Source organism: Macaca nemestrina, chromosome 13, assembly GCF_043159975.1.
Source record: "Macaca nemestrina isolate mMacNem1 chromosome 13, mMacNem.hap1, whole genome shotgun sequence".
NCBI lineage: Eukaryota > Metazoa > Chordata > Mammalia > Primates > Cercopithecidae > Macaca > Macaca nemestrina.
In genome coordinates this window covers 64,467,251-64,489,956 of record NC_092137.1, presented here as the reverse complement: position 1 = coordinate 64,489,956, position 22,706 = coordinate 64,467,251, and the positions used below count along the sequence as shown (strand labels likewise).

General features: G+C 41.3%; 2 long non-coding RNA genes across 3 annotated transcripts in view; one reads left to right on the top strand and one right to left on the bottom strand.

Annotated features, from left to right (window-relative positions):
- Positions 1 to 22,706, bottom strand: part of LOC105465141 (uncharacterized) — an 80,913-nt gene that overhangs the window by 47,338 nt on the left and 10,869 nt on the right. The window lies entirely within an intron of this gene.
- Positions 1,560 to 22,377, top strand: LOC139357878 (uncharacterized). Its single transcript, XR_011611813.1, has 6 exons — positions 1,560 to 3,736; positions 3,938 to 4,033; positions 5,681 to 5,811; positions 15,026 to 15,128; positions 18,285 to 18,400; positions 21,706 to 22,377. It is a non-coding gene; the product is annotated as an uncharacterized lncRNA (long non-coding RNA).

Genomic DNA, 22,706 nt, shown 5'->3' with positions numbered 1-22,706 from the left:
CCTTGTACTTCCCAGCCTCCAGAACTGAAAGAAACCTGTTCTTTATAAATTACCCAGTCTCAGGTATTCTGTTATAGCAGCACAAAACGAGCAGGGACAACATTCAAGGGACTGAAATTGATTAAGATGTGGCACTTGGAGAGAAGGGTAAGGATTAGAACTTGGACAGACTCCTGATGGAAGTGCCTTTCTTGCCACCAAGACACAGCTGTGTTTTTCTCAAGGTTCTTGCACATTACATCTTTCAGCCTGGACCCCGAGAGGTACGTGAGAGGCACACATCACACTGGGCATGGGAAGCAGAACTTTTCTCCCACCTCCATGATGGACCCTGGTGCTTCCTTCCCCTGCTCTTCTGCAGGAGAATAGTGGAAAAGGCAGTGACACTCTGCTTTGAAGGGAAAAGGGATTTTGATTATAATGTGTACCAGTGACTGGGTATAAACACTGAAAGACAGATTCTCGGCTGCTTAATTACAAAGTGTTGTAAAGTACTAGATATGGGAAGACTTATTTTTTTCTCAAACAGCATGGGATGAAAGCCTAAACCTGGCATTGCTTGTTTAGCCCTCTCTAGTTGCAGAGCCACCACTAAGAAGATGCCTTGGAAACAGTGAAGATAAGAAAACCATGTCCCCTTTAGTACAAAAGAGGGTCAGCACCCCTTTTTCCAAATACCACTTTTGGTCAAGCCAGGGGCCTCCAGGTCACGCCACGTTCCTTCCCTGGCCTGGGCATTGTGCTGATTAGGATCTTGCTCTCTTTCTACCGCCTGATTATTTGAAATGATAACATAGCCCATATATTCGCAACTTCAAGGCTGTGATATAGTTTCCTAGTGATTAAAAAATAAATAAGATTTACTCCATTCACCTACCCCTGGCCCTAATAAAGCTACAACTATGAATCAGACTGACAAATATTTGAATCTCAACCCCTTGACTTACTACTTAGGTAGGTTTGGGCCATTTTAACCCTCCAGGGCCTTGATCTTCTCACTGTTTTTGTTTTGTTTTGTTTTGTTTTGTTTTAAAGGGAATCATTTTGCCTATCTTCATGGGTGAGGATCAAGTTAAGTCAATGCAGGTAAACTATTAGGCAACTAGTAAACTCTCAACATTTCGTGCTTATCAGAGTTCACTATGTGGATGAAGACGATACAGCTAGGAGCCCTCCTAGACAGACCCTGGAGAGGAAGAGCTGTTGCAAAGTGTACAGGAAGCAAGAGGCACCAATGCATGTTTTGCACCCCCTTTCCTCAGGAACTCCCAGGAACTTCCACGTCACTCCCCATGCTGCTTCCAACACCCTCGTGTATGCTGGTCACTCCTCCAGTGGAAGTGAAAATATTTAATACTTGGAGAACTTTGCAAAGGTCTACTGTGGCTAATAATTCATCCCCCTAAGAACCTCATACTACAAGAACACAGATACATGTGCACACATGCATGCACAGACACTCATCTGGCTTAAGAGCATCAAGAGTCAAGGAGGTAGGGCAATTCCAGAACATTGTTTTCTCTAGATGTCAACTTCCACAGAGCAGGGTCAGAGGGATTCTGGGACCTGTCCCCAGGGGAATTATTTCTAATACCCTTGATAAAATGTACAAAGCTAAGGTAGGAAGTAGCAAGGTGACAGCAGTGGTTAAGTGGAAAGGCTCTCTAAGAGAAAGAACTAATGAATTGGTATTGAAGCTTCTTTTATATATTTATTCCTGTCACCTTTCAATTCAGCAGCTTTTTCCAGGTGACACGGCAAAAGGGCCTGGCAGGTGCACAGGGTTAAGCCAAGGACTATCAATACTGCTCCCTAAAATATTTTCACCCCTGGTTTTGGGGATCTGCTTCTTCTCGGGGTCTTTCTCACTGCTTTCCTGATAATAGCACCTAAAAGACCCATGAAACAAATCCCCAATTCGATGCAAATTTATAGCTGAGTAAACATGAGCATAGGCTTTGGGAACCCACAGAATTGGAGCTTTGCTTAATACCAGCCAGGAAAATGTGGTTGTCAGTTAACCTCTCAGAGCCTCTTCGAGGCTTGGTTTGCTCAGCTATTAAATGAGTCTGAATAAGCCCTACTCCTCCAGGTTGTTGCCCCTATCAAATAAGAAATGTATGCAAAGCCCCAGTGCCATGGCTGACACACAGGAAGCATTCAACAAGTAGTAGTGCATTTTCACTAAGTAAAAGGAGTAATGATTTCTTTAGTGGCTTAACACAGGAGTTTCTATCCATCCCAAATAGAGGAAGGATATTCTAATAAACCAATCACTTATGTGATTTGTGATTACACCGTAAAACTCAAGTTCCTGTGGAACTTTTAGAGTAATCAATCCAAAGCTCTCAGCAAGCTCCCTGGGCCTGATTTTCAAATCCAATGTTACTATAGCAAAGAACTAAAGGAGGGGAAGAAAAGCAACACTGTATTAAATACACCCTCCTCCCCTTTTTCCCAAAGGCTGTTTGTCCCCTTCTCTTGATAACTCTTCAGTTCCCAGAGAGCAGAGACTCTTGGGAAACAGGAAGTAGCAAAATGCCAGTGAGAAAATCCCCAGATGAAGAGCGCAGTAAGTCTCCCGGCAACAGTGTGGTCAAAAGGGGGAAATTCCCCCACCAGCCCTGAAAAACAGTCCCTCAGGAAAGCTTAGTGAAGGTTAATTTGGGAAATTCCCTCAGAGGCCACAGAACAGAAATGGAAAACTGCTGTGTAAGAGAAATCTGAACAGAGCAAGCCAGTTCATGGCTGCCTGGGGTGCTCTCTGCATAAACCGTGCTGCTGCCCCTGCCTGACTTCCCCCTTTTCATCCTGATCCTGAGGGTAATCCCGAAGGGGTCCAGTTGCCAGAGCCACTTGACACCCCCCTTCCCCAGGCTCCCAACCCAGGAGAATTAATGCCGCAACACCCAGCCTCTTGACATGAGCTGCTGCTAAAGCAGATTTGCCTCCCCATTAGGACCTCCTGTGACACACCCTCACTCCTGTCCCCATGTTAGACTAGCAAGCCACAGTCATCATACTGTGAGTGTCCCTCACGGTCACTTGCTGTAGCAAGTCCATCACGTTTTACTGGGTTTTCATCTAAATGTGACCTTAGGATGATATTTCTTAGTGCTGCTAAGCTCCAAGAGGCAGGGAGGAATCCTCTCCACAGAGTAGAAGAAGAAAAAAAAGCACATAAACATTGTCCCATGAAAGGCTTAGAATGGAATATCATCTGATCAGCTGAAGCAGAGAAAGCATATAAACACTGCTGGAAAGGGGCCTGGGTCAGGGGGAAGTACTGGAGCCCTGATCTCCAGATGCAAGCGAGGCCCAGTTCCCTGCTGCAACCAGCTCTCCGTGAATCATTTCCATTCCCATAGAACTTCTATTTGGTGTTTTGTTTTGTTTTTTATGTGTGACTTAAAATGACCATTTCAAGAAGATGACAAAAAGGAGATTTCAGTAGAAGAGAGAGGAAAGTAGACTCCATCATGACAGCCTAAATTTGTTTTACTGTATACTTATGCAAAATAGGTATCAAATTTTGGAAAAGATATTTTAAAGGAGAAAGTACTCTGGGTTTAAATTTCTATTAAAAAATATGCTCTACTAGAGCGTGTGTGCCTTTTTATGTAATCAGGACCCACTGCTGTATGAGTCACAATTATAGATTCTACTTTCAAATATTTTTTGACTCCTAGAAAACAGCCCTGACAAAACCACTTTTCTGATGTCTTCAAACAAACAGGTTCTTATTCACTTTCATTCCTGTGGCTTTGTTAAGATTCTTTTCTCCAAAAATTATAAAGATTCTCAGCCACCTAATTTTTCCTATGCTTGAAGAAAAGCAATAAACCTCCTTTTTAGGTTTGCATATTTCCTAGCAATTAGAATACTCCTTAAATTCATTTTGTATACACAAATAATAATTACAATCATTACATTTAAGCTACTTTCAAAGTCTCCTACACTTGAAAATTCTAGATAGATTGTCAACATACTCTCAAGAAGTATTCTTTCCATTTCTCATCTGGAAAACTAGCAGGTATTCAATTCTTAATTCCTAACAAGGAATATTTTTTATTTCAGGGAACATTTTTCACAGGCTTTCAGCGCCACTATAGTTGTGAATGTGAAATCAATTAAATGAATATGCACATCAGCAAAAAAAAAAAAAAAAAAAAAAAATCTCTTTAATGCAGGCACAGATGAAACAGATTCCAACATGGGGCTGAGAGTAATAAATAAACTAATAAAAAAAAGGAAAGCATGGAGCAACTTTGATAGAAGTAAGCTGTTTGCCTTTGCCCTGGAAAGTTTATAGTGTTTTAATCATTGTAAACATGTCAGTATACGTGGATACCGTTTCCATAGCAGCATAGCAACAGTTAGGAGTTTCTCCAAACATATCCAAAGGAAACTAAAAATAGTCTGTCTTCAATATCAAAATACATACGTATACATATTCAGACAACAGTACACAGAATGATGTGTAATGAGAAGTTCTGCAAACACCAACCTTTCACAAAAGAACATCACGGATAGTTTTAAAAACCATTGAGTTGAGTGTCTTTAGAAATGGAGTAGAAACCAGAGTCTGAGGGAAAGCCACATACCACGTTGAATTTTAAGATCAGAGGTCCTTGACAACAACTGCCTTCAATCATTGCTTTGGCTGCTCTACCTGACACTGCTCTTCCCCTTAAAGACCTCTGTGCCCTATTCACCTTTGGCCTGTACCAAAACTGGAGTTGAGTATATTATATGATACATACTATGATCTCCATTTATTGCAGTATTCTCTCATCTTCTTAAGTTTTCTAGCCATTCATTTCTTCCTTCCTATAGAGATTGGACAGCAGTTGCATTTTGTAAAATAATGTAAAACCACAACAAAAATAATGTGAACCAAGTTCACATTTTCCCAATGAACTGACTTAAACTGACACTCAGTGACAGAAATAGTGATTTCAAAATGAAAACAGAGTGTCAAGTACATTTTTGGTCCTTCACTGTTTGTACTTTTTATTTATATCCAAGAATTACAAGTATTTTAAAAACATCATCTAGTGGGAAATATTATTACTAGGGTATATATAATTTATCATCTAAAAAGGAACACTTGAGAGTGAAAGGGGGTGCTATTTATACTTATATTGGGAAAACAGGTGTAAACTAAGACTGTCTTAGGAAGGCCCAGACAGATGGTCACACAATGTTACACATAAGAGTGTAAGTGTCTTGAGGGCAGGAATGATGTTTTATTTATTTTTGTATCTTCAGAATCTACTGCAGTGCTTGACACCTAGAAAGAATTCAACAAATGCTTTTTAAATGAATATATTTTATCATTGGATTATGTTTTTATAAAACTTTAAAAAGTATTTCTTATACATAATACTAAGCTGAACATATTTCTTTTTTTAGGTCCATAGTCCACATGTTAGGGTAAAATAAAATCTTATGTAGCACTACAGGGTGAATCTTCTTCATCATCTGATCTTCTGCCTCAAAGTAAAGAGGATAAAAATGGCAAAGTAAAATATATCCATGAGTCATAAAAAAGATCATTCTATCAGTCTGGGATGGTTTATGAAAGTACTAAAGAAAGGCTAGAATATGAATTCAGATAGGAAGCAATTTTATAATCTGGTTTCTATGGCTATGATCCTGGTTTAATTTTTTTTGCCAGGAATGTTAGCCCCTAGGGAGAAATACAGAAGGAGTAGCAAATGAGCACACTGACTGGAAAGAATGCTATTTGTCTTTCACTATGTGGAGTTCAGAAGAGCACTGGCCATTGGTGAAGTCCCACAAGTGAAGGTAAGAGCCTCTTCTCTTTCTGCCCCTATCTGCCAGTTTTGCAAGGAGTGCCTTAACACAAATCATTTTTCCATTTGATGGACCTCTAGTCAGTTCTTGGTTTTGTTTTTTGTTGGTTTGTTTTGTTTTGTTTCTAGACGGAGTCTCACTTTGTTATCCAGGCTGGAGTGCAGTGCTCAATCTTGGCTCACTACCTCCGCCTCCTGTGTTCAAGCAACTATCCTGCCTCAGCCTCCCAAGAAGCTGGGATTACAGGTGCTCACCACCACGCCCAGCTAATTTTTATTTTTATTTTTTTTTTATTTTTGTAGAGGTGGGATTTTGTCATGTTGGCTAGGCTGGTCTCAAACTCCTGACCTCAAGTGATCCACCCACCTGGGCTCCCCAAAGTGCTGGGATTACAGGCATGAGCCACTGCATCCAGCCCAGTTCTTGGTTTTTAAACCACACCAGGCAGGGCACAGTGGCTCACACCTGTAATCCCAGCTACTCGGGAGGCTGAGGTATAAGAATCCCTTGAACTTGGAACACAGAGGTTGTCCATCTCTACTAAAAATACAAAAAAATAGCTGGGCATGGTGGAGCACACCTTTAATCCCAGCTACTTGGGAGGCTGAGGCAGGAGAATCGCTTGAACATGGGAGGTGGAGGTTGCAGTGAGCCAAGATCACGCCACTGCACTCCAGCCTGGGTGACAGAGTGAGATTCTGTCTCAAAAACAAAACAAAACTATAAACCACACAGAAGGATTGCTGGGGGAAGTTATCATTACATTCAAGCAAAACACTTAGTGATCCTCCTATGAAAGAGTCTTGCTATCAATCTGCTACCCCTTAGTGGAGAGGCAGCAGAGTTTGGGAGATGGTATCACCTGTCCTTATCATCTCAGACTCTGCAGTCATTCTGTTTGTTTGAGTTTGCAGCCAGATTATTCCACAGGACGTTGCCTAGCATATCTGGATCCCAGTTTCTTCATCTTGCAAAGGGGAAAATAATAATAGTATCCCTTCTAGGGTTATTTGTGAGGGTTAAAAGATATCCATGTAAAACACTTGAGACATGAATGTAAGCTATTATTATTGTCTAGCTCTGTATTTCTTTGGACATTTAGCAAGAGTACTACTGAAAAAAAATTTGTAATTAAAGGCAAAATGTGTACTTTCATGTTTCTAATCCAAATCAACCCAAATGTATGTAACCTAAGGCCAGAAGGAATCTGGTAGGCCGTAGGCCACTTAAGGACTAGATCCTATTTTCATCTCTCTCCCAAGAATTCAATTGTTTATTGCTCTCACACTAAGGGGACTTGGCATTTTATTATTGTTGTTGTTGTTGTTATTCATTAAATTCCATCAAACTGTAGCCAGTTTGTGTTCTGGGCCATACCTAGCCACTACATTTAGGGAAAGCCAAAGGCCTGTCCCAAAAGAATGATATCACTTCTTTAATACCTAATTTAGAGGCTAGGAACATTCCAGATTAGTGAGTTTATTTACAGAATTATGTAAGGCTTTACATTTAATGAATTTCTGGTGTCTAAGGGTAGGAGCAGGGGGAATAGGCTCTTCATAAATACTAGATCATGCTGTTATCTACAGAGTGTGTGCCAGTTGGTTAAATAGAGTCAAATTCTGTTCAGTTTGATAATTACTAAATTTGCCATTCATAGAGGTTCTTTTTAATTCTGGGAATAAGAAATCCACAAACTCATTAAATTATGAAATGTTTCAACCCTATTATCCTAATTCAATTACCCCACAGACTACATTGACACAGGAAGTCTTTGGGACAGCTCCTAAGGGTTAGAAAGACTCAGTAAAAGGAATTTGATTCACATAAAAGCCACCACCGTGTGTGTGTGGTTTTTTTTTTCTTTTTTTGACAAGGTCTTGCTCTGTCACCCAGGCTGGAGCGCAATGGCACGATCTCGGCTCACTGCAACGTCCACCCCCCAGGTTCAAGCAATTCTCGTGCCTCAGCCTCCTGAGAAGTTGGGACTACAGGCACACACTACCACGCCCAACTAATTTTTGTAATTTTTATTAGAGACAGGGTTTCACCAAGTTGGTCAGGCTGGTCTCTATCTGATCTCAAGTGATCCGCCCACCTCGGCCTCCCAAAGTGCTGGGATTACAGGCTTGAGCCACCACGTCCAGCCTGGTTTAAAAAAAAAGTGAACATTAATCCACGTGATATAAAGTTATGGTTAATGATTCTACAGAAAGATATTTTTACTCATGCCCAGCATAGCGTCTCTGTCCAGTAAATCTACACTGGCAATCAAAGTGACAAAGGGCAAAGGAAACAGGATCCAAGCTTGTTTAAGAATATTTGGGGGCAGGAAACTTGGTCATACATCTGTTTCTTTTGAGTAACAATAGCAATAATTTACTTATCTAGTAGTATTGCCATTTATTCCTTAGCCACATCAAGGGAAATCTAATTATTTCCCACAAAATGAGAACTTCTAATGAAACTTTTCTTATTGAATTCACTTAATAAACTATAAAGGTCTAAATAGCACCTAGATTTTCTTAGCACCCTGACTTCTCCAAACCTCTCCTGAAATGTCCATGTACCATGAATGGGACAAGTGTGGCCAGGTGGAAGTACATGAGACGGAGAATAGGAGATATAGCTTCCTATCACAGTCATGGTTCTGTGACTTAGTAGCTATGAAACTGGGTAAATCTTTTGGCATTAAAATGTTGTCAGAAAACAGGAAATTCACATAGCCTCAAAATGTCACCCCAGGTCGGGCGCAGTGGCTCACACCTGTAATCCCAGCACTTTGGGAGGCCGAGGCGGGTGGATCATGAGGTCAGGAGATCGAGACCATCCTGGCTAACACAGTGAAACCCCATCTCTACTAAAAATACAAAAATTTAGCCGGGCGCGGTGGCAGGCACCTGTAGTCCCAGCTACTCAGGAGGCTGAGGCAGGAGACTGGCGTGAACCCAGGAGGCAGCGCTTGCAGTGAGCCAACATAGCGCCACTGCACTCCAGCCAGGGCAACAGAGAGAGACTCCATCTTAAAAAAAAAAAAAAAAAAAAAAAAAAAAGTCACCCACAGAGAACTTCTTAGTTGCAAAGAAAGAAAGATATCTACACAGTGGAGAAATTTGTCCTTCGAAATTAAAGTTTATTCATGTAAATACTCCCAGTGGTGGCAAAGATACCTCCTTTAAGACTGAATTTGTGCTTAAATGTCACCATTCCCACTCCAACCCAGCCTACCTTTCTCTTCTTGTTATTTCTCTAGCTCAGTCCCTTATCTGTTCCTTCATAGCTCTTATTCCAACTCTGAAGTGTTTTATTAATTTGTTTGTTAGCTGTTGTGGTGGGGGTGGTTTTGGTCTGTCTTTCCTATTATATCAGCTCCAAGAGAGCAGGAACTGTTTCTGTCTTATGCATCACTGAATCCTCAACTTCTAACACAGAGCCTGACATGCAGGGGCATTCAATGAGTACTTATTGAAAAAATGAATCAATGGATGAATGAGTAAATGAATAGATTTAATTTTTTTAAATATCCCAAGTTATTTGGAGTTAAATCTAGAAGGGAGAAAAATAAATAATCAATCTTCTGTGTCGTGGCTAAAAATTGAAGTAAAACACTAAGTATTTAGTCCCAAGGGGTCTACAGACCCTAACCTTGGTTCTAAAGGCAACTCTAAGATAAAGAGTTCCAAAATGCTTTGCAAAATGGTGTCTTTACTAGGATAAGTTCATGTCTCCCAATATGATTCCTGGAAGAATAACACTAATTTGAATATATAAGCTATGCCATCTTTTTTAGCTGTGTCATTTTTAAAAGCAAACTGTATTCCTTGCCTCACAGTCCTACATACCCCAAATATCTCACATAACACATAGAGAGGAATTTTCTCACTATAAGTCTCACTTTAGAAAACTCCCTGGTCGTCAGCTGACCCCATGAACAAAGCGTCCTTTCAATGCTGAGAGCAACCACAGCTGAACAGCAGATCAGATGAACCAATACCGCCATGGCTGTAATGACACTCTTAGAAACGCAAGAGTCCTCACTGAAAGAACAAAGATCAATATTTAGTGTCTTGTGTCCCTACAGGCTGTTCATCAATTTTATAGCTTCCTGTTCTGCCACTTCCCTCACCTCTAACTCCAATTTGCTCTTCTAGGAAAAAAGAAAGGTCAGTCTGGAAGTACACAGTAGTAATATAAATGCGAAAACATTTCCAACAAAATACGAAGTTTGAATTACAATAATTGTGCTATGTTGACACCAATATTTAGTATTCAAAAAATAAATCTGGCCAGGCGTGGTGGCTCTTTGGGAGGCCGAGGCGGGCAGATCACAAGGTCAGGAGATCGAGACCACAGTGAAACCCCGTCTCTACTAAAAATACAAAAAATTAGCCGGGCGCGGTGGTGGGCGCCTGTAGTCCCAGCTACTTGGGAGGCTGAGGCAGGAGAATGGCGTGAACTCGGGAGGCGGAGCTTGCAGTGAGCCGAGATCGTGCCACTGCACTCCAGCCTGGGCGACAGAGCGAGACTCCATCTCAAAATTAAATAATAAATAAATAAATAAATAAATCTATCTTTTGCTGTATTTTAAAATATTTCAATGCATTTTAAAAGAATAAAATCTTTGACTGTAGTTTAACACTTTTAAATGCATGTTTGGTAGTAACTAAATGGACTTTACTAAGTGCCTTACAAGTGAAAGAACTGAAAGAAAGGGGCAAAAGTTATTGCCTAGTTATCTTTTGTTTTCTTTTTTTAGACAGAGTCTCGCTCTATTGCCCAGGTTGGAGTGCAGTGGCAATCTAGGCTCACTGCAACCTCCACCTCCCAAGTTCAAGCAATTTTCGTGCCTCAGCCTCAAATGATTTTCGTGCCTCAGCCTCCTGAGTAGTTGTGATTACAGACACCTGCCACCTCGCCTGGCTAATTTTTGTGGTTTTCTTTAGAAGAAACAGGATTTCACCATGTTGGCCAGGCTGGTCTCGAACTCCTGACCTCAAGTATCCACCTGCCTTGGCCTCCCAAAGTGCTGGGATTATAGGAGTCAGCCACTGTGCCTGGCAGCCTAGTTCTCTTTAGATCCATTTTATTCCCTGAAGTCCGCAATACTAATCATTGCACGGTCTGACTCTTGGCCTCAACCATTCCCAGACATAGACTTTACATACTGCTGCCACGGTTTCAACTCCCATGATACACTAACCTCCTAATTTTCACACATTTAATTTCTTAATGAAACAAGGAAGAAATTAAGACTAGTCTCATAATAATGTAGTTAACTTTCCACATAAATTGCTTCAAATAAAGTTTAGAGCTGATGGCGTGGTTTGGGAGTGTTTTTGATGATCAGCCAAAATGGGATGTGATATGATGTGCAGTGAGGAGCTAAGCCAGGTCCTTGTCACCATCCACCTTTCCTGTTTAGAAAATATCCATTAACATCGCAAAGAGGCTGCCATGTTAAGTAATTGTAGAAGATTGTCACTAGGGTAAAAATGGAAGATATTTGCCAAATGGAATATGTTGAATGAAGTGACAGTGTCACTCAAGTGAAACCACAGCCAGAGTATGATGTGACAGAGCCAACCCGACTTTTAAAAGAGCTGGGTAGCACCGCGAATGACAAGACCCCCTTATCCCACATTCCTGTGGTGGAGAGCATGGAGGTGACTGAGCTGTTGGTGGCAACCTCATGCCTTCTGCAACTCAATCAGACATCACCAAGGACCTTATTATTCTCTAGCTTATGAATAACTGTTTTTATGTCTTCACTATTTTTTTATAAACTTATTGTTTATGGAAATAAATTCCCTCATCATAATGAAATAAAGAAAAAAAAATATGACAGACTTTTTTTCAATCTACCGGAGCATATTTTCATTTTTTTTTCTTATGACAACATTTTAAAATTATTTTTTTTAATTACTCATCTCTTATTCATAACTATCCTGTTGATCAAGTGAGGGGTAAGAGTAACCTGCCCAAGATCCCCAGGTATTAGCTGATTAGGGCCTCTGGGCAGTTGTATCACTTTGGTTCCATCACAAGCTTTTCTTTCTACCCCTTCCCACATCCCATCTCCAGACATTCACAAGGTATGCCATCTCCAAGTGTCCTTGAGCTCCAAAATGACCCAGCCCTTTTCTTCAGTAGTTAGTCCCTGTGAAGGGTTCAGTCTCTTGCAAAAATGACAAGTTTAAAGACTACTTTGTTGTGTCAGCCTATCTGCACCCTTCTGGTATGCTTCTCCTGTGACATTCCATGAAGGGGGTTATGGGCAGAGTCAGGTTGTACTGGGGTTGCAGAAACAGAGGAATCTTTATAGGATCATCTCTATCTTTAGGCATCAATCCACCCACCTCTTCAGATTCTGCCAAGAGCTTTCAATTGGCCGAAGTCAGATAGCTCCGTGGAGCCAAAGAGTGGTCCACTACCTTAATGATGCGTTATTCAATTTGTGTTTGAAAATGAATTTATTGGTCTGCAGTTTTACCAGGTTGTGATTTGTCAATTAATATTTAATAATTTTTTTGAGACAGGGTCACACTTTATCACCCAGGCTGGAGTGCAGTAGCACAATCAGGGCTCCGTGTAGCCTCAACCTCCTGGGCTCAAGTGATCCTCCCACCTCATCCTCCTGAGTACCTGGGACTACAGGTGCATGCCACTACACTTGGCTAATTTTTTTGTATTTTTTTTAGAGACAGGGTCTCGCCATGTTGCTTAGGCTGGTTTACTACGACTTTTAATTCCATTAGAGTATTTTGCATTGTTTTAATTTTACTTTAAAACAAAAATGTTTTATGGTATCTTGTTCACTGTTACCCACTCCCCAGTTTGCCACACACTCAATCCTTCCAGTTTGGTAGGGTAACACCAAATGCTAGCCTAGATAACTATTTAAAATGTCAGTGGTTTAGCACAATCCGTCGGTCAGCTTTTGCCACGTTATTCTCCAGTGACAAGCAATCCTCATATCAACCGCAAAGGTTTATGTTTCGCTATGGAATATGTTGGCTACGTGTCAGTTGCCCCTCCGCTCCACTTGTCTTCTTCATCTGGGATCCAGCCTAAATGTCACTTCTGTGTCTGGGATCCAGGTTAAATGCTGTTCTGAGAACAGGAGAAAGAATCATCGCGGAGTCATGCAATAGCTCTTGAAGCTTCTGCTGGAATGTAGTCTACATTATGTCTGCTCACAGTCCACTAGCCAAAGAAGGTCAGATGGCCAAGCCCAACATCAGTGGACAGGAAGGATGCTCTTCCTCCAGAGAAGCTCACCACAGAAGACCCCTGTAGCTCTACAGGTAGCAGATACAATTTACTTAAAAATAGAATTTTGTTTCTCACTCATGTAATACTTCAATGCAAGTGCGCCTGGTTTGTAGGCACCTTTCCTCCGTGTGATTATTTAAAAAACCCCGGGTAAGGCTGAGGTGGGCGGATCACGAGATCAGGAAATGGAGACCATCCTGCCTAACACGGTGAAACCCCGTCTCTACTAAAAATACAAAAAATCAGCCGGGCGTGGTGGCGGGCACCTGTAGTCCCACCCACTCCGGAGGCTGAGGCTGGAGAATGGCGGGAACCCGGGAGGCGGAGCTTGCAGTGATCCGAGATCGCGCCACTGCACTCCAGCCTGGGCGACAGAGCAAGACTCCGTCTCAAAACAAAAAACAAAAAATAAAAAACAAAGCAAAAACAAACAAACAAACAAACAAACAAACCCAGGCTATTTCCATCTTGTGGTTCCACCCATCTGCATCCAGCCAGCAGATGGGGAAAAGAAAATGAAGATGCCCCCACCCACTTCTTAAAAGTCTGGGCCTAGAAAAAGAGACACGCACATCTTCTGTCACATTTTATCAATGACCACCTGGATGCAAGGAGTCAGGAAGGTACGACATGCTAAAAAATGTAGCCTCCATCTTAGAAGCCACCTCCCAGCAACAACTCCGCTACGGAAAGAGGAGGGTAAAGTTTTGGTGAATCATTGGCCATCTCTGCCACGCAAAACCTCAAACTCGCTATCCGGGGTGTGCCTAGGCTTTATTTCTAGACCCATTTATACTGAAATGGAATGGTCAAAAATATTCCAGATCTTGTGATTTGGGTTTTTGTTGTTGTTGTATTCTTTCATTTTTAATGTTGACCCTACTGACTCAAATAACAAGGCATAAGCGACTTAGAAAATCACCATGTCCTGGCCAGGTGCAGTGGCTCAGGCCTGTAATCCCAGCACTTTTGGAGGCCGAGGCTGGAGGATCACCGGGAGGTCAGGAGTTTGAGACCAGCCTGACCAACATGGAGAAACCCTGTCTCTACTAAAAATACAAAAATAGCCAGGCATGGTGGTGCACACCTGTAATCCCAGCTACTTGGGAGGCTGAGGCAGGAGAATCGCTTGAACCCAGGAGGCAGAGGTTGCAGTGAGCTGAGATTGTGCCATTGCACTCCAGCCTGGGCAACAAGAGCAAAACTCCATCTCAAAAAACAGAAGAAAAGAAAATCACCATGTCTTTTGTTTAAGGAAATTTTCTACCCCATCTATTCTTGATAGTTCAGAAAGAAAACATTAGTAATGATTTTCACAGTTGTCTCTTAGTTTTTCCATTTCCAGATTTGGGGTTACGCAACCACTAACACCATTGTGTTTATCTCTAAACCCCTGAATTTGCACATGCAATCCTTTTGTTGCTTAACTGCCCAAGTGAAAAGAGCAACTGGTCATTTACAAGCACAAATTTGTGAGCAGGAAGAGGGATTTCACCAAAATTAGGAATGCAAATACATAAACTAAAATTGAAAATTGACCTCAATGATCACAAATGACTAGTTAGAAGTAGTTGCTTCTTCAGCCAACGGAAAACCTCTCTATCACCAAATCCCCCAACTACTTCCACCTACTCCCTAGCATGGGCCCTTCACTTCTGCCTTCTCTAACATCTGATGGTGGCCCAGATGCACAAGATACTGGCTGAGAGCTCATTTGCAACCATAGCCTCAGGCTCCCAGAGAACTTTGTTTTTAACTTTTTTAATAGCACAGTCACATTCTGTCTTGCATCTTAGTAGTTTGTGTACAGCTCTCTCTCTCTCCTAGATAATAATAAACCCCTTGAAATCAGAATCCATGTCATATTTGTCTATTTCCTACAACACTTCCCTGGCACATAATCAAAGCTTACTATTTTTTAAATTTTAATTAGGTCAGGTTACAGCTTAATCTGGGCTCCAATCCTGTACTTGAGGCCATCTTCAGATGGTGCTTCCACTAAGTAAGCTGTGGGATGCCCATGTTGCATTCATCAGGCAAGTCAAGGTCTCTAATTCCTCTCTTGTAACCCCTCCACTTCTGTCTACTTTTTCACCAAAGATGCTGATGTCATTGAATCTTGCTTGTAGAGTTTCACATGCTAGATGAGGAACTCGAGAAGGAAAGGGAAATCTGTCCTGCCCGCACCCCTGGCTTCCTTTTTTCCTTATTTAGTTTCCATGTTGGTCATGTGGCAGCCATAGGAAGATGTTTTGGGGTTCTTGCTCTGAGGCTCTTGAAAACATAGGAAAGCTGTCCTAAACCGCTAGGTCTCCTTCTTGGTCTCTCCTATCTCCACTCTGATTCATAAGCCAAAAAGGTCATCCTGCTCCTTTTAAATCTTCAGGAAATTGGAGCCTAAACCCAGACAAACCTTTCAGGTTTTCTGTTGTAGATTTAACACATATCAGTAATATCTGTGAAGAAACCATAATCCTGACTTTAAAACAAAGGAAGAAGGAAATGCAGGAAGTGTCCTGGTGTGGTAAAAAGAAACATCCAGCAGCCTGGGCAGCCCATCTCTACAAAAAATAAAGAAAAAATTAGCCAAGCATAGTGGTGTGCACCTGTAGTCCCAGCTACTTGGGAGGCTGAGGTGGGAGGATCGCTTGAGCCCAAGAGGCAGAGGTTGCAGAGGGCTGAGATCTCACCACTGCACTCCAGCCCGAGCAACAGAGCAAACAAGACCCTGTGAGAGATAGAGAGACACAGAGAGAGAGAGAGAGGAAGGAAGGAAGGAAGGAAGGAAGGAAGGAAGGAAGGAAGGAAGGAAGGAAGGAAGGAAGGAAGGAAGGAGGAAGGAAGGAAGGAAGGAAAGAAGGAAGGAATCCAGGTAGGAATCAGAAGATCTTAGTTTTGAGCTCTGGCTCTTTTCCGTTTCACCTGGCTGACCCTAGACAAATCAGTTTGTGCCCCTCTGGGTCACTCCTCAGTATAGACAAGCAGCCTCAATTAGGATACCTCTAACATCTTTCCCAGGCCTGGAAGTAGGAGTCACTAACATGGCCAATGCTATTGTAATAGAGCCACCGTTTCCGATCTGCTAGAGATATGGTTTTCGGCCCAAGCATTTGCCATCTGCCTCTTTTGAGTCTTGGCTGGTAATCCATCAACTGTGCTAGATATGAGATCTTATCCAGTGAATTAAGTGATATTTATTCCATTTTTCCATTTAGAAGAGGCACAAAAGTACATATCCCATCCCAATGAAACAGACTTCCATTTTTTTAAAAATGTGACTGGCAGCACAATACTTTCCTAGCACACCACCTGCCATTATCTCTCCAGGTGTTTACTGTGGGCAGGAGGCTGACAAGGCCTAAGCTTCCTCTTCTACTTTAGAGCTCAATAAAGGAAATAATGACGCCAAGTGAAGAAAAAGCTCTAATTTCCAGCTCTAGTTCTAGTTGGGGTAGAGAGTTCTGTTGTTTGGCAAGATGTTCTAATGGGCTTCTCACAGCAGGAGTTAGGGGATTATCTGGCAACAGGAGAAAGGAACTGAAAGTGTTCTGCATAAAAAATGTAAAAGTCTATCTCCCGTGTGGGCACAGGAATTTGGACAAATATTCCCAGTTGTATTTAGAAGAAACAAAGGTTTCTTGCCCTGAATTTAGATTATTCAGTCTCTGAGAATTATTGCTTTTTCTTTGTGCATGCTTGCATGTGTGTGTTTGTGGTGTCTGTGTGTGGGGAGGAAGGGGTGGGTGGGGAGAAGGAGGTGAAGGAGACGTTCTCATATTCACCCATCCAAAGCTTGCAGGGAGAATGAGAAACTTCTGCACATCTCAGCAGTGAAGAAACCTTGAGGGGACCTTTCCTGAAGGGTTGGAGCTTCCCACTGACTATCCTGACAAAGTCCCCATGGGGTTATTATTAATTGAATAACTCAGACCTTGGGAAATGCTGTTGTGGTATCATGAGACTACCTGGTCAGACAAAAGGAGGGAAGCATCTGGTACCGATTCTAATATAATATCCCCCTTTGGCAGAGTTTCACCCGTGAAGGCAGTTGGTAAGGAACTAAGAAGGAAAACGGAGAGTTGTAGATCTCTTAAGTGGCTTTATTGTTCCCCTTTCTATCACTTTCTAGGCCTGAGGGTAAAAGAATGGGATGGGGTTTTTCTGAAAAGGAGAGCTGCAGAGAAGCAGTACTAAGAAAATTGAAGAATAAGCCATTCTCAGAGGAGACAAGAGAAGCCTTGGTAATGCTGGAGCAAGGTTGAGAAGGGCAGTGTGCCTACAGAGGAACCCATAAACAGTTTCCGTTGTTTACTGACTTTACCTTGCTTGACTAGAAAATGCATTTGTCAGTAGGAATGTTATCATCTCCAAGGGGGCAAATATTGGTTCTCGGTGGATGAACAAAATCTTAGATATTATAATGGATTGTGGCCCTCCAAATGGCCAGAGTAAATAAGCAAATATACAGTGTATCTGTGGAGTTTAAATTTCATGAGTGGAGTAAAGGGTGGGGTGGAGTGCAATTAGGAAAAAAAAAAATGTCTAAAGGTCTTCTTTGGGGGAAGGGTGATAAGGAAAAAAAAAAGGTTGAGGAACAGTGTTTCAGAGCAATTATATTTAGCTTCAGTTTCACATTATTCACTCCTGCTTGTAATTCCCCCTTGTTCTCTATCCTTTCATTTAAAAACATATAAGTTATGTGTTTGAGGGGGTGGGGGGAATTAGGCCTCCTGCATGTTAGCTCCCAGCTGGGAGCTCCCAGAGAAGCCTGGGATCCAAGTGGAGACAGGCAGTGAAGGAAGCAAGAGCCCAAGGCAGAGATGAAGACTGTGGGTGGATCTCCAGCCACAGGGGCGATTCAGAAACTGACAGGAGGCCAGTTCCCTCTGTGGGCCTTAAACTGTGGTGCCTGGACCAGTAGCAGCAGCAGCATCACTGGGAGCTTGTCAGAAATGCAAATTCTCAGGTCCCACCCCAGACCCGCTGAATCAGAAACTCTAGGAGTGGGGCCCAGCCTTCAGGTGAGTCTGATCCTCCCTCAAATTTGAGAGTCATTGGTTTAGAAGCGAAACAGGTGACCGAAGGAAATGAGGAGCCACCTTTTGGGAGAAAGGAAAAAGAAAGCAGAGGTTCAGTAAACTAAAATTTCCCACTCTCTAGTTTTTTAATCATCTTTAAAAATTGTCGTTTAGACCTCAGCAATATAAATATTGCTCATTTCCACCAAGGAGGAAAACAACTCTGCCATCAAATTTGCTGAGCACAAAGTGAAAGGAAATCTGCAATCCACTGGCTAATTAAGACCCATGTAAGTAATCAAGGCAGACAAGTCAAGGACAATGAGTCTCAGGCTTATCTTGGCTGATTCGGCCACCTTCACTGATCACCTAAACCAAATAATCAGCAATCACTTTATTTTGTGTTGTGTAAACACAGTAGAAATGTTCACAAAGTATTCCTAATGTGTAACAGAAAGATTGTTACTTACTCAGCTTCCTATGTAGGGAAGCTAACTTATCTATTCAGGATCACACTGTCACTGATGCGCAAGATCCGAGCTCCCAGGTTCTGATCCTAAACTTTCAGATGATAGAGTTCAACTTCTTTTTCTTTTTAATTCTCTCCTTCCTTATGAACTACAGCAATTTGATGTGTAATTTTTTTTCTATTTATGAAGCATTAGCAATTATTTGCCCTGAAAACATTTTTAATAAGAAGAAAACTAAGGTTGAATGCAAACAATTTAGTAACAACCCACTTCAGTTTGGTCCTTCTGTGCCTTAGGCCACTGTCATGTGTATGAACTTGCAAAACCCTAGATTAAAACCCAGATTATCCACAGTGCTTTTTGCAGAGTTAATTTCTGTCAGAGACATATTAATGATAGACTTTGGAAGAAACACCAAATAATAGTGACTTTCCAGTAACTTCAGTACTAGTCCCTAGGTTACCCATGAAGCTAGAGTCTAGTGAAAATACACCAAAGATTCTTTTCCTGACCAAAACCATAACTGAGTCTCTAGAAAAATGTGTTTGCTGTGATTTGTATTTTCGATATAATAATTATGCCTCCATACTATTTCTGGTTTATATCTAAAATGACCTTGTACCAACTGTTTTGACTGCTCTGGCAAGGAGATACCTAAGATTAGCCCTAAACAGGTTAAGCTTAGCTATCTCAATTAGCCTTAAATGTTTAACATTTAAGGTTACTCTTAGCTATCTCATAAGGGAGTAAGTCCTCACTCCCTTATGATTTAAATAATCCAAAAAAACATTTTTAAAACAGTATTGCCCTCCTTCTCTTACTGAACCAGTTAATGTATCACCTTTACAATAACTTTTGTCTGTGTTTCTCAAAGGCCTGTGCTGGCCTTGATCACATGTCAAATTTCAGGTCCTGTGAGTTCTTGACCATGTAGTTATTTGGAAGTTCATACCATCTTTCTCCCTCTGGTGGGTTTCAAAATCATATCTCTTTGTAGATTTGTACAGAGAGGTCTGTTTCAAACCAGCACCCTCCCAACCCCCAGATGCAGGCTGAACTGAGATCTAATGAGAAAGCATTCCTGCAGAAGAAAGGAAATGCTCTCAAGATATGCACCGCCTCAGTGTTTTTTTTTTTTTTTTTTTTTGAAACTGAATGTTTTGTGAAGTTCTTTAATTGCCTTTTTATTTTTGAGTAAACCAGAGAGGGAGACCCTAAGTGTCCTATTATATTATGAAGTGAGTACATATGTAAGGAAAGTCTTTTTTTCTTTTATTTGAAACACTAAATTAAATAATTCACACTCAGTGGCAGGTGTAATCCTTCTTAAAGACATTTCTTAAGGATCTCCAAGTTTTCCCCGAACAAGCATACATTTTATTCAAACTATGAAGTAATACCCACTAGAGCCTCTCTGGGTATTCCAAAACACTCTCTGCATGTTCCAAAAGAGCCCTCTCTTAGTACAAACTGTAGGTAAACTAATGAAACCACACCATAAAAGCAAGCCTGAGCCACGGATACTAAGGGCTAATGTTTATTGAGCACTTACCATTTGCCAGGCACAGACCTGAATATTTTACATGTATTCATTTGGACTTCATTAAGAATCTGATGACCTAGGTACACTCATCATCCTCATTTTACAAATGAGGAAAGTGAGGCCCAGAAAAGTTAAGTAACATACTCAAGGTCACCCAGCTGGTGAGTGGTCAGGCCAGTTAACAAGAGCTCTCATATATGGCTTGGAAAGATCTTCCCCACCCTCCAACCCCCACTCTTTTATCCCACTGCCTCCCACTCATCCTCCTTCCCACTTGCCTCTTTATGCATTTTATACTGTGGGGTTGGTTAAGCTGGAGCTCTGGTTGCCTTCAAATTCCTTTCTTTCCCTAAACCCTGTCTTAACCTACCCGCAGCCCTGCCCCTGGCTGGAGTCACACAGAAAGCCTGAACATCTGATACTCATTGGTCATGCTTCCTCCCACTAGGGACTCATTTCACACTGTGCTTAGAAATGTATGCAAAAGCATTATCATCTGCTGCTAGCAGCAGCCCCTAGGATGTACGTGTGCTCTCTGCTGATGGTTAAATTTGGGGTAACTGAGGCACTCTAACACAGCGGGAGCAACTTAATTTCTCAACTGCTTACATTAAAGATGAGACCAAGGATGAACATATTTGGATTTTTCAACCCGATGGTTCATCTATCACGCTGCCCCTCCTCCCAAGACTTTCTCTTCCTGAGGACCTCTTGGTGAGAAGTTGCCCACCCCACACCCAAGCCAAAGTGGACTGGCAGAGCCCTGCCAGAAAACCAAGCAACAAATCTATTAAAGGCAGGTGGCTACTGCTCCTTCCTCTTTCTCCTTATCTGAGATGATTAGAAGTCCAGGTACAGAGGATCTGACCCATGTGTCCTACCTTGAGGACACTGCAGTATTAATTAGTTATCATTGTCTGCAGAATAAAAAAGAAAAGAGCCTGTCCATGAATAGCAAACAACACCCTGTCCTCCTCCCCACCCCACCAAATACTTGTGTCAAGAGCAATTGGAGGCAGCAATTGTTCTATTCAACATTTGTCTAGTTGAGACCATCTTGGGGTCTGCTTTATCTCTGCTAGAGTTCAAATCCATAGGGAGTTTTAGGAGATGCAATAATAATATTGGAGCAGGTTTATATTTGCCGCATACAACTTGGATCATATCAAGGTTATTATCCAAAACTTATCTGAAGAATGTTTCCTATAACATCCAGGAATTTGAGAGTTTGTTAAGGGAAAGCTTTCAAATGTAAGAACAAACACAAAGCCAGACTCCTGGTATGGCTGAACTGTGGCAGAGATAATTTCCCTCTCATTTCACAGTCAACACGGGTTTATGGTGAGAGCCAGAGACAAAGATTCCTGTCCTCATGAGACTTTCCAATGGCTTATTTTGGGAGATTCTTGGATACCAGCTATTTACTTTCAAAAAGTTCAGTGGGAATTATTTTAATGTAAGAAATACTCATGACAGCCGGTTCGGGGGCAACTTTTCCAAACATGCTGTAACAAAATTGGCACTTTTAGCTAAATCACACCCTGTTCTTCAGACATTTGACTCAGATTTTTCTTTACTACAGTAAATCTGTACTTGGATCATGGAAGCTTGTAGGGACTAGCCATGCCAGTCCCACCTTAAAGACAGAGTTCCTGGCTAGATTGCATTTTCTGGAACAAATCCTTTAAATATTTTCATTCAAAGAGAACAGTAATGACAGCTTCCAATAATCAACCTGAATATTTTAGTAGAAGATTTTCTAGACATTTGTGTTGGGATAACTAATGGAACGAATAGATTTAGGAAATGCCAGAACTCCTAATTAAGCCCTGGATACTGCCTCAGATTCTGAATGACTGGATATGTTGGGCATTTTATGCCTCATCCTTCATGTAATCCAACAAACACCTATTCTATATTTATTCTAAAAAACTTTACTAAAAACTTTACTAATATTAAATTTTCTAAATACTTTCTAAAACTTTACTAATTTTAAATTTTTTACTTAAGATCTTCAGAAAATTTTCCAAATTTTATAAATCGTATACATTTTTGATGCTGCTATTTCTATAGATGTCTGCTGGAAGTTGAGTTGTGCCTTTAGGAATATTTTCCTACTACATCACTGGAATAAGTGTTACCAAAAAAGTCTCTGTACATTCTGCATGCCTTGATTAAATGTATTAATTTTCTACCAGATCACTATTCCTATAAGTTTTCAAAATAAAAATGAGTATGGTCTTCAAATGTTCATTCCTCTACTATTTACTCTCCCACTTTCAAAAGCTCCCAATTACTCAAAGTTGTATATTTCTCAGATTCTATTTTAAATAATTGCAACAGCAGTGAGTGATTGAAAGACATTTTCCCTAAAGTTTTACGTCCTTTTCTATGCAAAGTTTCAACAACAAAAAAAATTTTTTTAAATAGAGACAGGGTCTCACCATGTTGCCCAGGCTGGTCTCAAACTCCTGAGCTCAGGCAATCCACTCATCTCAGCCTCCCAAGTGCTGGGATTACAGATGTGAGAGCCACCCTGCCGGCCAGTTTCAAAGAAATTATAATGAAAGAAAGTTAGGCAGC